The 10,725-nt window shown below is 46.0% G+C and overlaps 1 long non-coding RNA gene and 1 pseudogene across 1 annotated transcript; both read right to left on the reverse strand.

The window, feature by feature from the left end:
- Positions 1 to 950: 950 nt before the first annotated feature.
- LOC107978243 lies at positions 951 to 5,846 on the reverse strand (annotated as a pseudogene).
- Positions 5,847 to 8,290: 2,444 nt separating this feature from the next.
- On the reverse strand, positions 8,291 to 10,356 carry LOC107978244. Its single transcript, XR_003485187.2, has 3 exons — positions 10,257 to 10,356; positions 10,001 to 10,104; positions 8,291 to 8,902 (listed from the first exon to the last, which is right to left on the reverse strand). It is a non-coding gene; the product is annotated as an uncharacterized LOC107978244 (long non-coding RNA).
- Between the last annotated feature and the right edge of the window lie 369 nt (positions 10,357 to 10,725).

The raw sequence follows: 10,725 nt of genomic DNA on the forward strand, positions 1-10,725 counted from the left end.
ACAGAAACATCTTGCCTCCTAGACAGTCACCCAAAGTTTTTCGGTAACATTGGGGCATCCATTTTTAACCTATATGCCACAATGTGTCTGGCAGACTTCTCAGCAAAGTAGGAAATTTTAAACTGTCCACCTGCACTGGCAGTTTGTCTGTCACCTTTTTCCTGTGTCCTGTAGAATATCTGGCAGACTCTTTCATGAAGCAGGAACCCTTTAGGACTGTCCATCAGCAGTCACTTTCCTATGGGTCCTGCATGTCCAGTTTATCAAACAGTTCAGTTAAGAGTAGCTTCTTGCCCAAATGGCTAGTCTTGCCATGTCAAAGGCCACCTCTATAACGAGTTTCTTCTATGCCCATCTTCCTCTCAGATGTAATTGGTGTGCCAGGAGCAGTTGTGTCTCACTGTCAAGAAAAACCCTAAACCATTTAAATGCCATATATTCTGAAGGTCTTTGAAAGGTTTGAAGAATATCTATATATCTAGAAAACCTAACTAATATCAACAAATCAAGATCCATTCCAATGCAAAGTATCATTTCTATATCATATTCCTCCTTTTTCCTTTAAAACGTGATTGACTGTGACCACTACCATTTCTAACCAACCAAATTTAAATGAAAACAAATATTCGGATCACCTGGGCCACTGCTTCAGGGGTCCTGCCCCATCAAACCACTCCAGTCTGGAAGGAATCCACAGCCCTTCACCCTCCATGGAAACAAAGGCAGAAATTCCAAGTAACCTGTACTTTAACAACTGTTGCTCCTTCCCCAGCAATTCAACGATTTAAAGACAACACAATAGCATTCTTTTGTTAACAGTCACACATTTATGATCACACTTCATACATATATGTTTGGCCATACCATACATACAAAACAAAAATACATATTTTGAACACAACTCACAAAGGAGAGGAGGGGTGGGGAAATGGCCATCCTTACCATAGCTTGGCATCTTTGGAGGGTCTTGAGGACTGCCGCATCTTTGTCCATTCCTGTATGATCTTTTGTAGGACCTGTGTTTTTTTTTTTATCCACTTGGACATCTTCTACTCTCTCATCTGATGTGACAGATGATGTGGATGGCTTGCGATGAGGGCTCTGGGAGACCGGCTGGAAGTCCAGGGCTATGTAATTCACATTGCCAGTACTCTTTTTTTTTTGGAGCTGGGTTGTTAGTGCCACTGGGTACAGGGGATGAAAACATTGGGTTCTGCATAGGGACATAGTTCTCCTCACTGTCTCTGGAGTCTGTGTTGGTGATGCTTTGTGTGGAGACAGAACCGCAGTACTGAGAGAAGCTGGAGTTAAAGGTGTGGTTGACTGAGGACCAAGACTTGGTGACAGGTGACTTGAAAAGGAGCTCACTGATGACAGCAAGGGGTGCTGGCTTTGCTTTTCAGCCAGGCTTGAGGTGGTGATTGATCAGGGGTGGCTGGATCTTGCTTCCTCGGCTGGGGCCTCTATGAATAGGAAGGGCTGTGGATGGGTAGCTTTGTGGGTCAAAGTAATGGGGCATTGTGCTGATGGGGATGTCAGGACCTGGGTTGATGGGCACATAGTTGTCATCAGAGTTTACACTGTCTGATTGACCCACAATAGTCTTTTCTGGCGATTCAGTAGACCAGCAGGCAGTTTTTCCACTTTGTGTTGGGTACTTATAGTCACTGACTGAAGGTCTTTGTTGAGGGTGTCTTTGTCTGACTTGGCTTGGGGTGCCGTGGTGGGGGAGCTATGGCTGAGTCCACTAGGTCTCCAAATTCCCGACATAGGGTGTTGTTGGGTGCCTTGAAGGTATACACATCCTCACTATCTGTCTTAGACCCTGTGAGGCTACCCTTGGTGTGGCTGTGTGAAGCCAGGCTATGGAGGATGTCAAAAGCATGGTCTTTGAATTCTGTATTGTGTCAGGTTGGTTTGGGAAGGCTATAGAAGTCATGGACCTGACCACTGACTCTATTGCCCTGGGCAAGTTTTTGTGCAGCTGTATCACTCTCCTGTTGGGTGCCCTGAGAGAAGCTGGTATTCCTCGAATTTTCTGTCCTTCGGTTTATGCATTGGTGCAAGTGTTGATACTCCTGAGGTGCATTGGTGGACAAAGCAGGCCGAATGTGGCTTGACACGGGCGGGGGGGTGGGAGGGGCTGTCTAGAGTGTGAAAGAGCTGAGGAATTCCTTGCTCGGAGCAGGTGCTGACTGGAGCTGCTGAACTCAGCTGGAGAAGAGCAGAGACTATGACTGACTGAAGAAAGATTTCTCAGGGAGTCTGATCTCTCTCTCTTTTTTAAAAAGATTTTATTTATTATGTATACAACATTTTGCTTCCATGTATATCTGCACACCAGAAGAGGGCACAAGATCTCATAACGGATGGTTGTGAGCCACCATGTGGTTGCTGGTAATTGAACTCAGGACCTCTGTAAGAGCAGCCAGTGCTCTTAACCTCTGAGCCATCTCTCCAGCCCCGAGTCTGATCTCTGTAGTCTGACTGAAGCTGCAGATCTGGCAGATGCTCTGGACCCACCTATTTATGTTGACCTCTGTCTCAGCCACCAGGTAGAAGGTGCACTCATTGGTCTTGATATCAAACATAAAACTCTTTTGGAGCTCATTTTTGTTGAAGGTCAGGCCTACATCCAAATGCTTACAGAAGTTTTAAGCTGATGATTCGCAGTGGTTTCTTGGAGTGTTTATTCTTATAGTATTCTAGAACATCTGGGTCACCATTTATCTGACCACTCCGCAGAATAAACCAGCACTTCTTCCAAGCATAGTGCCCCAACTTTTTCTCAGGAGGTGATTTCTCCAGCCAGCTGGTGCACACCACATCATTGCCAGCTCATTGGAGCCCACAGCGGGCTGGAGTGGACAAGGGCACAGGCTGCTGGGTCATCTGGCTGCTGATGCAAAGCTCAAGAGGGAGGGATTCCTCAGTGGAGGATTTCCCGTATTTCTTTAATACTTTTCTTGGCATTATTACTTAATCCAAAGTTAAAATGAAATCTTACCAGTATCTTGTCTCTTTAAACTTTCTCTGTGTGATTGACTGTGATCTCTATTCCAATCCAATTCTCTTAGGAGTTGAGGCATCCCTTTTCCAGTGCCTTTGCAGTTCAACTCTTTTAGGAGTTGAGGTTCCCCTTTTCCAGTGCCTTTACAATCCAACTCTCTTTGGAGTTGAGGTACCTATTTTCTAGTACCTTTTGCTAATCCAACTCTCTCAGGAGTTGAGGTACCTATTTTCTAGTACCTTTTGCAATCCACCCTCACAACTCCTTATTTGCTTTCCAGCCTTCTGAGGGTGATCTCTCAAGGTCCCCTTTCTTTCCCAATCTCAGTGGGACCTCCACTTGTGGCTGCTCTTGGCCACTAAGTCCGAGTATCAGGCGAAAGCCTAGAGATTTGGATGAACAATAAGACTCCTGGTCTTTTTCTAAGAGAATGTCTCTCACCTTTATTGTGGAGCAGCCTTATAAACAAACTTACAAAAACCCCAGGTGAAAGGGTTCACAACAGGATATTGATGCTAGTGGGGATGAAGTTAAGAAAACAGGAAGTACCTGTGGTTATACTGGAAAACAACTCTTAGAGACCCCGTGGGGGCTGGGTCCCAACACTTATACAAGGATAAGAAGTAAGATGTGCATCAGGCTTCCTAGTAACACCAGAAGCTGGAAGACTATGACACGAGGCCTTGTAGCTAAGAAGTCTGTACCCAAATCTAACAGCCAATCTAGAGTGAGGCAGAATAGAGGCATCTTCAAACATATAAGATTTAAACAATTTATCTCCCATGCATACTTCCTTGGGAAGCTCATTCCATGGAGGAGCTCCAGAAGAGCATAAGCCACAAAAGGAGAGAAAGAACCAAAAAATAAATAATAATAATAAAAATAAAGCCCAGTTACCCACAGAGGAATGGGAGGAAGGAACTATCTGGCTGGTGGCAAAGGGAAGTTATAGGAGGCCATGGATGTGACTGAACTAAAGAGCTTTGAATTCAGGTGAAAAAGCCAACAGCTCTAGGATGGTTGGGAAAGGGAGTAAAAGGACCCAGGATGGAGAATGAAAGGCAGGAAGATCTGACCAGGGATCAACAGAAGAAGCAAATGAAACATGAACAACAATTAACTCTGAGGAAAAAAGAAAGAAAAGAAAAGGAACATGTGGTATGTGAATGTAATTGCAACCATAATCACATAGGGAGTGGCACTATTAGGCGGTGTGGCTTTGTTGGAGTGGGTGTGGCCTTGTTAGAGGAAGTGTGTCACTATGGGGGTGGGCTTTAACGTTTCTAATGCTCAGGATACCACTCAGTGTCTCAGTTGATTTCCTGTTTCCTGCAAAATATAGGACTCATAGCTGTTCCTCCAGCACCATGTCTGCCTGCATGCTGCCATGCTCTCTGTCATGGTGATAATGAAACTGTAAGCCAGCCCCCTCAACTAAATGTTTTCCTTATAAGAGCTGCCATGGCCATTGTGTCTCTTCATAGCAATAGAAACCTTAACTAAGATAGAACAAAAGTCAGGAAAGGAGGTTGTGATGGTTCGAATGAGAATGACCCCCATAGGCTCATATATGTGAATGCTTAGTCAGCAGAAAGTGGCCCTACTTGAGAAGGATTAAAAGGTGTGACCTAGTTGGAGGAAGAGTATCACTGGGGCTGAGCTTTGAGGTTTCAAATGCTCACACCAAGCCCCTCCTCCCCTGCTGCCTGTGGATCTGGATGTGCAACTCTCAACTTCTCCAGCGTCAGGTGTGCCTGTGTGCCACCATGCTCCCTGCTATGATGATAATGAGCTAAACTTCTGAACTCTAGTGAGCCCCATGGTCATGATACCTCTTCACAGCAATAGGACACTGAGTAAGACAGAAGTTCATACCTATAATCCCAGAACTCCAGAGTCTGAGACAGGGGAATTAGTGCATCTTTTTAAAACCTGCCTGGGTTGCAAAGTGAAATTCTGTCTCAAAACAAACAAATAGGCTGGAGCGATGACTCAGTGATTAAGAGAACTTACTGCTCTTGCAGAGGACAAGGGTTCCATTCCCAGTACCAGTACCATGCCAGGCAACTCAGAGCCATCTGTATATCCAGCTCAAGAGGAACCAATGCCTTCTTCTGAACTAGTCAGGTACCTACACTTCATATGTACAAAAAGTATGAACATAATATTTACAAAAGCAAAACCAGGGCTGAAGAGATGGTGGCTCAGCAGTTGAGGGCACTTGGCTGCTCTAGAAGAGGACCCTGGTTCAGTTCTCAGTACCCACATGGTGCCCACAACCATCCTTAACACCAGTTCTGGGAGTTATAAACCTTCTTCTGTCCTCCGTGGCCATCAGGGGTGAGCATGGTGTTCATACATACACATGGGCAAAAGACTTACACACATAAACAAATACATCTAAAAAAATTAAAACAATAGCAACAAAACACTGCTGGATGGTGGTGGCTCACGCCTTTAATCCCAGCAGCATTCAGGAGGCAGAGGCAGGCGGATCTCTGTGAGTTTGAGGCCAGCCTGGTCTACAAAGTGAGTTCCAGGGCTACACAGAGAAACTCTGCCTCAAAGAACAGCAACAATAAATAGAAATAAAAATAACAAATTTAACATGGCCTAGAGAGATGGGTTTTTGTGAGGGACAAAGAGATGATAGGTTATAAAATATGAAGTCGCATATTGTGGTACAGTTGTCATCAGGAGGGAAATTCTCATTTTATACACAGGAAATACAAACCCCCTCCAGAATCACACAGACAGTTAGTGATAGAGCTGCAACTCCCACTTCCTGTCCCTTCCATTTGCCTAGCCTCACACCTGTAATCTGCTCAGCTTCCATGTGTCCCGTGGCTCTCCCTTGCTGGTCTCACCCTACTTCATACTGTTTTCAGTCTCCTTGACCACGCTATAATGATTCATCCTGACTGTTACCTTGATTGGATTGAGAAATACCTATGAGATTAGTGTGACACTGTGGGAGGTCGGGCTGCAGGAAGTGGGTCATTGGGGCTGTGCCTTTGACCCTGACCCCTTCTTGTTATCCTCTCTGCTTCCTGGCTGCCGTGAGGTGACTGGAGAGTGGCCCTTTCCATGCTCTTTTTCCAGTATGTTTTAGCCTTGCCACAGACCTAAAAGCAACAGAATTTAATTACTGTTGACTAAAACCCTCTAAAGCCATTAGCCCGAGTAAACCTTGCTGCCTTTAAATTGTTTCTCTTGGGTATTCGGTTTTTTTTTTTTTTGTTTTTGTTTTTTTTGTTGTTTTTTTTTTTTTTTTTTTTTTTTTTTTTTTGGTTGCTTGTTTTTTCGAGACAGGGTTTCTCTGTGGCTTTTGGAGGCTGTACTGTTACTAGCTCTTGTAGACCAGACTGGTCTCGAACTCACAGAGATCCACCTGCCTGAGTGCTGGGACTAAAGGCATGCACCACCAACGCCCGGCTCTCTTGGGTATTCGTAAGAATAAATCTAATGCATGGTCCTCATATAAAGGGCGATCATTAGTGTGAGCTAGACTGAGCACTGGTTTTTGTTCCTGGATGGACAACGACGAACTTGATCATTGGCTGAGCTTCAACCCCTTACCACCAACTCCCTTAATAACATACACAAGTGAGCACAGGTTGGATCTGGTCCTGCAGATGTGGCCAGTTGGGTGCTGTCCCTCCCCAGTGTTGTACTGCCTCAGGAGCACAGGCAGCACAGAAGTAGCCTCCAAACCCTTTGACATGGTTTCTCTCCATCCTGGACCCAACAGAAAGCTGTATCCTGTGCCCAGTCTATGCCTGTCCCTCCCACTGCCCTTCTTCATGCTGGTAGGGGTTTTTATAGGCCATGGTAACAGCCACTCCGGCTAGAGGCTGTCTGTGATGAGTCACCCTTGCTCACAATGCTGCAGTCAGTGTGAATGGCACTTGTTCTGGCTTCTTGGCTGCAGTGACTAACTCCTCCAATTCAAATACCTAATGGTAACATTGAACTGGCTGTTCCCCAAACTGGACCCTTCGCCCCCCAGCTGCTTGCCAATGTGATTCCCAGACACTGCCAGACTGGCTCTTGGTGAGCAGCATCTGCTTTGGGTAGGCGTCTCACACAAGGTGAGAGGAAGGGCCCACATCTAATCTCTCATCAGCCCGGGAGAGGCAGGTACTAGAGCTGAGCAACAAAGAAGGGACAGGGTGGAAAGGGGGAGTAAGGGGTGGGTATAGGATCATGGTGCCAACACATTAATGGGCCTAAAATGTCAGGGTGGGAAGAAACTTAAAGACCCCTTCTACCCTTGCCCCATTAGATGGATGCAGAACTAAGGCCCGGACAAAGGAACCTTCTCAAGATCCTGTAATGACTTTGGAGCAAAAGGAAAGCCTAGTGAGTAGGGACTCAGTGCTGAAGGATGGCTTTGGGGCAATGGGAACAAGCTGTGCAGAACCAGAGGAAGACCCTCCAGACTAGGCCAGGGAGACAGAGGGCAGGCCTTTTTCCTAATTCCCAAGTATCCAGCCTGGACCTCGAGTTGGAAGAGGTAGAGAGTCACTATGTCCTCAACCCCAGACCCCCAGAAAGTTAGAGCTGGGAGGGGGATGACGTCCAGCCACATAGAGACTAGAGATTGGAATCCCCTAAGTGAGTATGAAGTCTGGGGAAAGCAGGGTCACTCACAATACAAGGGTTCTTTGACTAACATAATTCTGTGGTGGTCTGAATGAGAATGGCCTTCATAGGCTCATATACTTGAATGCTTGGTCTCTAGTTGGTGGAACATTAGGGATGAGGATGTATGGCCCCAAATTAAACACTTTGTTTTGTAAGATGCCTTGGTCATGGTGTCCCAGCACAGCAGTAGAATAGTAGCCAAGACAGGACCACTCCTTCCTGAGTCTTCATTCCCAGAGCAGCTCCCTTTAGTCACTGAATTCTGCAGCAGCCTCTGGCAGGCCATATTCACTCAGAATGCAGAGGCATCCATTTCCTGTCAGTATTTGAGTCTTAGAAGAAAGCCAGGAAGAGTGCAGCCTTGCTCGGCTGTAGGTGGATCTTTCTACCCCACCATCCAGCTCCCAAATAACCACATGAAGACTTCTTATTAATTATGAAATCTTGGTCAATAGCCTCAACTTGTTTCTTTTGTTGTTGTTGCTTTTCCAAGACAGAGTTTCCCCATGAAACAGTCCTGGCTGTTCTGGAACTCACTCTATAGGCCAGGCTGGCCTGGAACTCACAGAGATCCATTTGCCTCTGCCTCCTGAGCACTGGGATTAAAGGCATGCGCCAACACTGCCCTATCACCTCTGTTCCTATCTAGCTCTTATGACTTAAATTAGTCCATATTTTTATTAATCTCCATTCTACCAAGTAGCTCTATTCCATTTTATGTGTCTGACTCAGTCTGATTGGCTTTTCTGCCCTTCTTCTTCCCAGCACTCTCTCTGCCCCCCAAATCCTGCTTAGCTATTGGTCCGTTAGCTTTTTATTAAACCAATCACAACAGCATATCTTCACACAGTATAAAGGAATATTCTGCAATACTGGGTCACTTTTAAGAACCAATGCGTCTAAGTCAATCACGATGGACAGGTGGATGACAGCTCTTCCTCCAAGCAAAGAGTGATAGCCTGAAGTGTTCAGATGCAAAGAGGCACACAGCCTCTTGCCTTGATGCTATTCCCCAGTGCTAATATCAGTGACTCATCCAAGACATGAGACAGAGCTTTCTTTGGGAAACTCTGGTGGTCTCTGTCACCCCAGGCCCATTCTCTCCCCCTTTGGGTTGTTTATGCACTCCTCTGTCACAATTGGAGCTGGCAGGTCTTTAGAAACCAAGCCAACTCTCGGAATCCAACTCACTCCGTGGTAGCATGCAGGATGATCATCAGCCAGGGGGGCTCTTGCCGTCAAAGCCTGGAGAGAGTGAGAGAAAGAGGTAAAGGTAGGTGGAGGGAGACATAAGTTTCATGGTCAGGCCATCTCCAGGCCCAGTTCTTTGCCTCATTGAGAGCTATACACTGGAAGTAACCTGTCACAGCCCCACAAGGATCTCCTACATGCCAACTTGATTAGGCCTTGGAGATGTACTCCCTAGAGAAGAATGTGAGTTTGAGTCAGACATGTCCCCTCACTCAGGCAGTCATAGAGGGCTAAGAGCCAGTAGAACTCTTGCTGCCAGGAGCACCAGTCTTCCCTGGAGGGGTACCAGAGTATCATGTCTTCTTGTCCACTGTCATGGTTTCAATCAGCTCTCGAGGAATACATGAGTGAATAGGTTACCCCAAAGGAAATATGCTGCCTTACTCCATCTCTCCCTCCTCTCCCATACCTGGCCTGTGTGTGGGTGTGGGGGGGTGTGGGTTACAGGGATCAAGCATATGCAGTGGTTTGCAAGCACGCTATCACTGAGCTGCATCCTCAGCCCAGTCTCCATAGCTATTAAATGAGGATCTCCTCCACTCTAATGCATAATTCCAAGTCCACATGCATTAAAAAAAGCCTCTCTATTTCTTTTTCAGTTGACATCCTGAGGCTGAGACTAGGACACTAAAAGACAGGGTGGGGAGTGGAGGATGGGTAAGGTGGGCTTGGCAGTTTGTGGTTGTTGCTTCAGAGAAACCACAGCCACCTCTTACTCAGAGCAGTTAGCCAGGATAGGGGGAAATGGCATGCTGGGTAGGCTGTGGGCACTGAGTCACCACCCAGAGGAAAACCACAGCTTTAGGAGCTCCAGACCCAAAGAAGGGAGGCAGGTGTGTTGGGCCTAGAGCTAATCTCAAGAGTGAAAATTTGGTCAGCCTCCTCATCTCAAGATCCAGTCACTCCTCCCTGCTTCCCTACCCCACCCACTGGGAAGATAGAGGACAATTATTGTTATTTTTAATAATTTCCACAGTGGTAAGGATAAAATCCACGCATGTGACAAATGCTCTACCATTGAGCTAAATTCCTCAGACCTTTCTTTACTTTATCCTTTGGATACCAACTTGTTCAAGTTGGCCTTGAACTCACCCTAGAATCCGTCAGAAATTGAAGTTGGGATCCTCCTGTCTCAGCCTTCTAAGTAGCAAGAATTGCAGTCTTGGACCACCAGGCTTGGCTTAAGGATGCTTCTTCTATTTAGAAAATACATGTATGAAACCATGGTTAGAATTTGATTTAGAAAATACATGCCTGATACTGTCTTAGGGTTTTTATTGCTTTGAAGAGACGCCATGACCATGGCAACTCTTATAAGGAAAACATTTAATTGAGGGGGTTCACTTACAGTTCCAGAGGTTCATTCCATTATCATCATGACAGAGAGCATGACAGCATGCAGTCAGACGTGGTGCTTGAGAAATAGCTGAGAATCCTACCACTTACAGGCAACAGGAAGTCGACTTAGACACTGGGCGGTATCCTGAGCGTAGGAAACCTCAAAAGCCCGCCCCCCACAGTGACATACTTCCTCTAACAAGGCCACACCCACTCCAACAAAGCCACACCTCCTAATAGTGCCACTCCCTATGAGATTATGGGGGCCAATTCCATTCAAACTACCACAGATACCATGAAGGGAAGAAGACTCAGTCATGAGATTGCTTATCTCACACCTCAACCTTCATCACTATGATCTGAAGCTGTCTTCTCCTTTCACCTCTGTAAGAAAATGAAAAATTCTGAATTACCAGCTAAATACAATTAATTACAAAAAAGAATGTCTCTAAGCTTATTTTACCACCACCCCTCCCCCC

The sequence above is a fragment of the Cricetulus griseus genome, chromosome 4 (genome assembly GCF_003668045.3).
Source record: "Cricetulus griseus strain 17A/GY chromosome 4, alternate assembly CriGri-PICRH-1.0, whole genome shotgun sequence".
Lineage (NCBI taxonomy): Eukaryota > Metazoa > Chordata > Mammalia > Rodentia > Cricetidae > Cricetulus > Cricetulus griseus.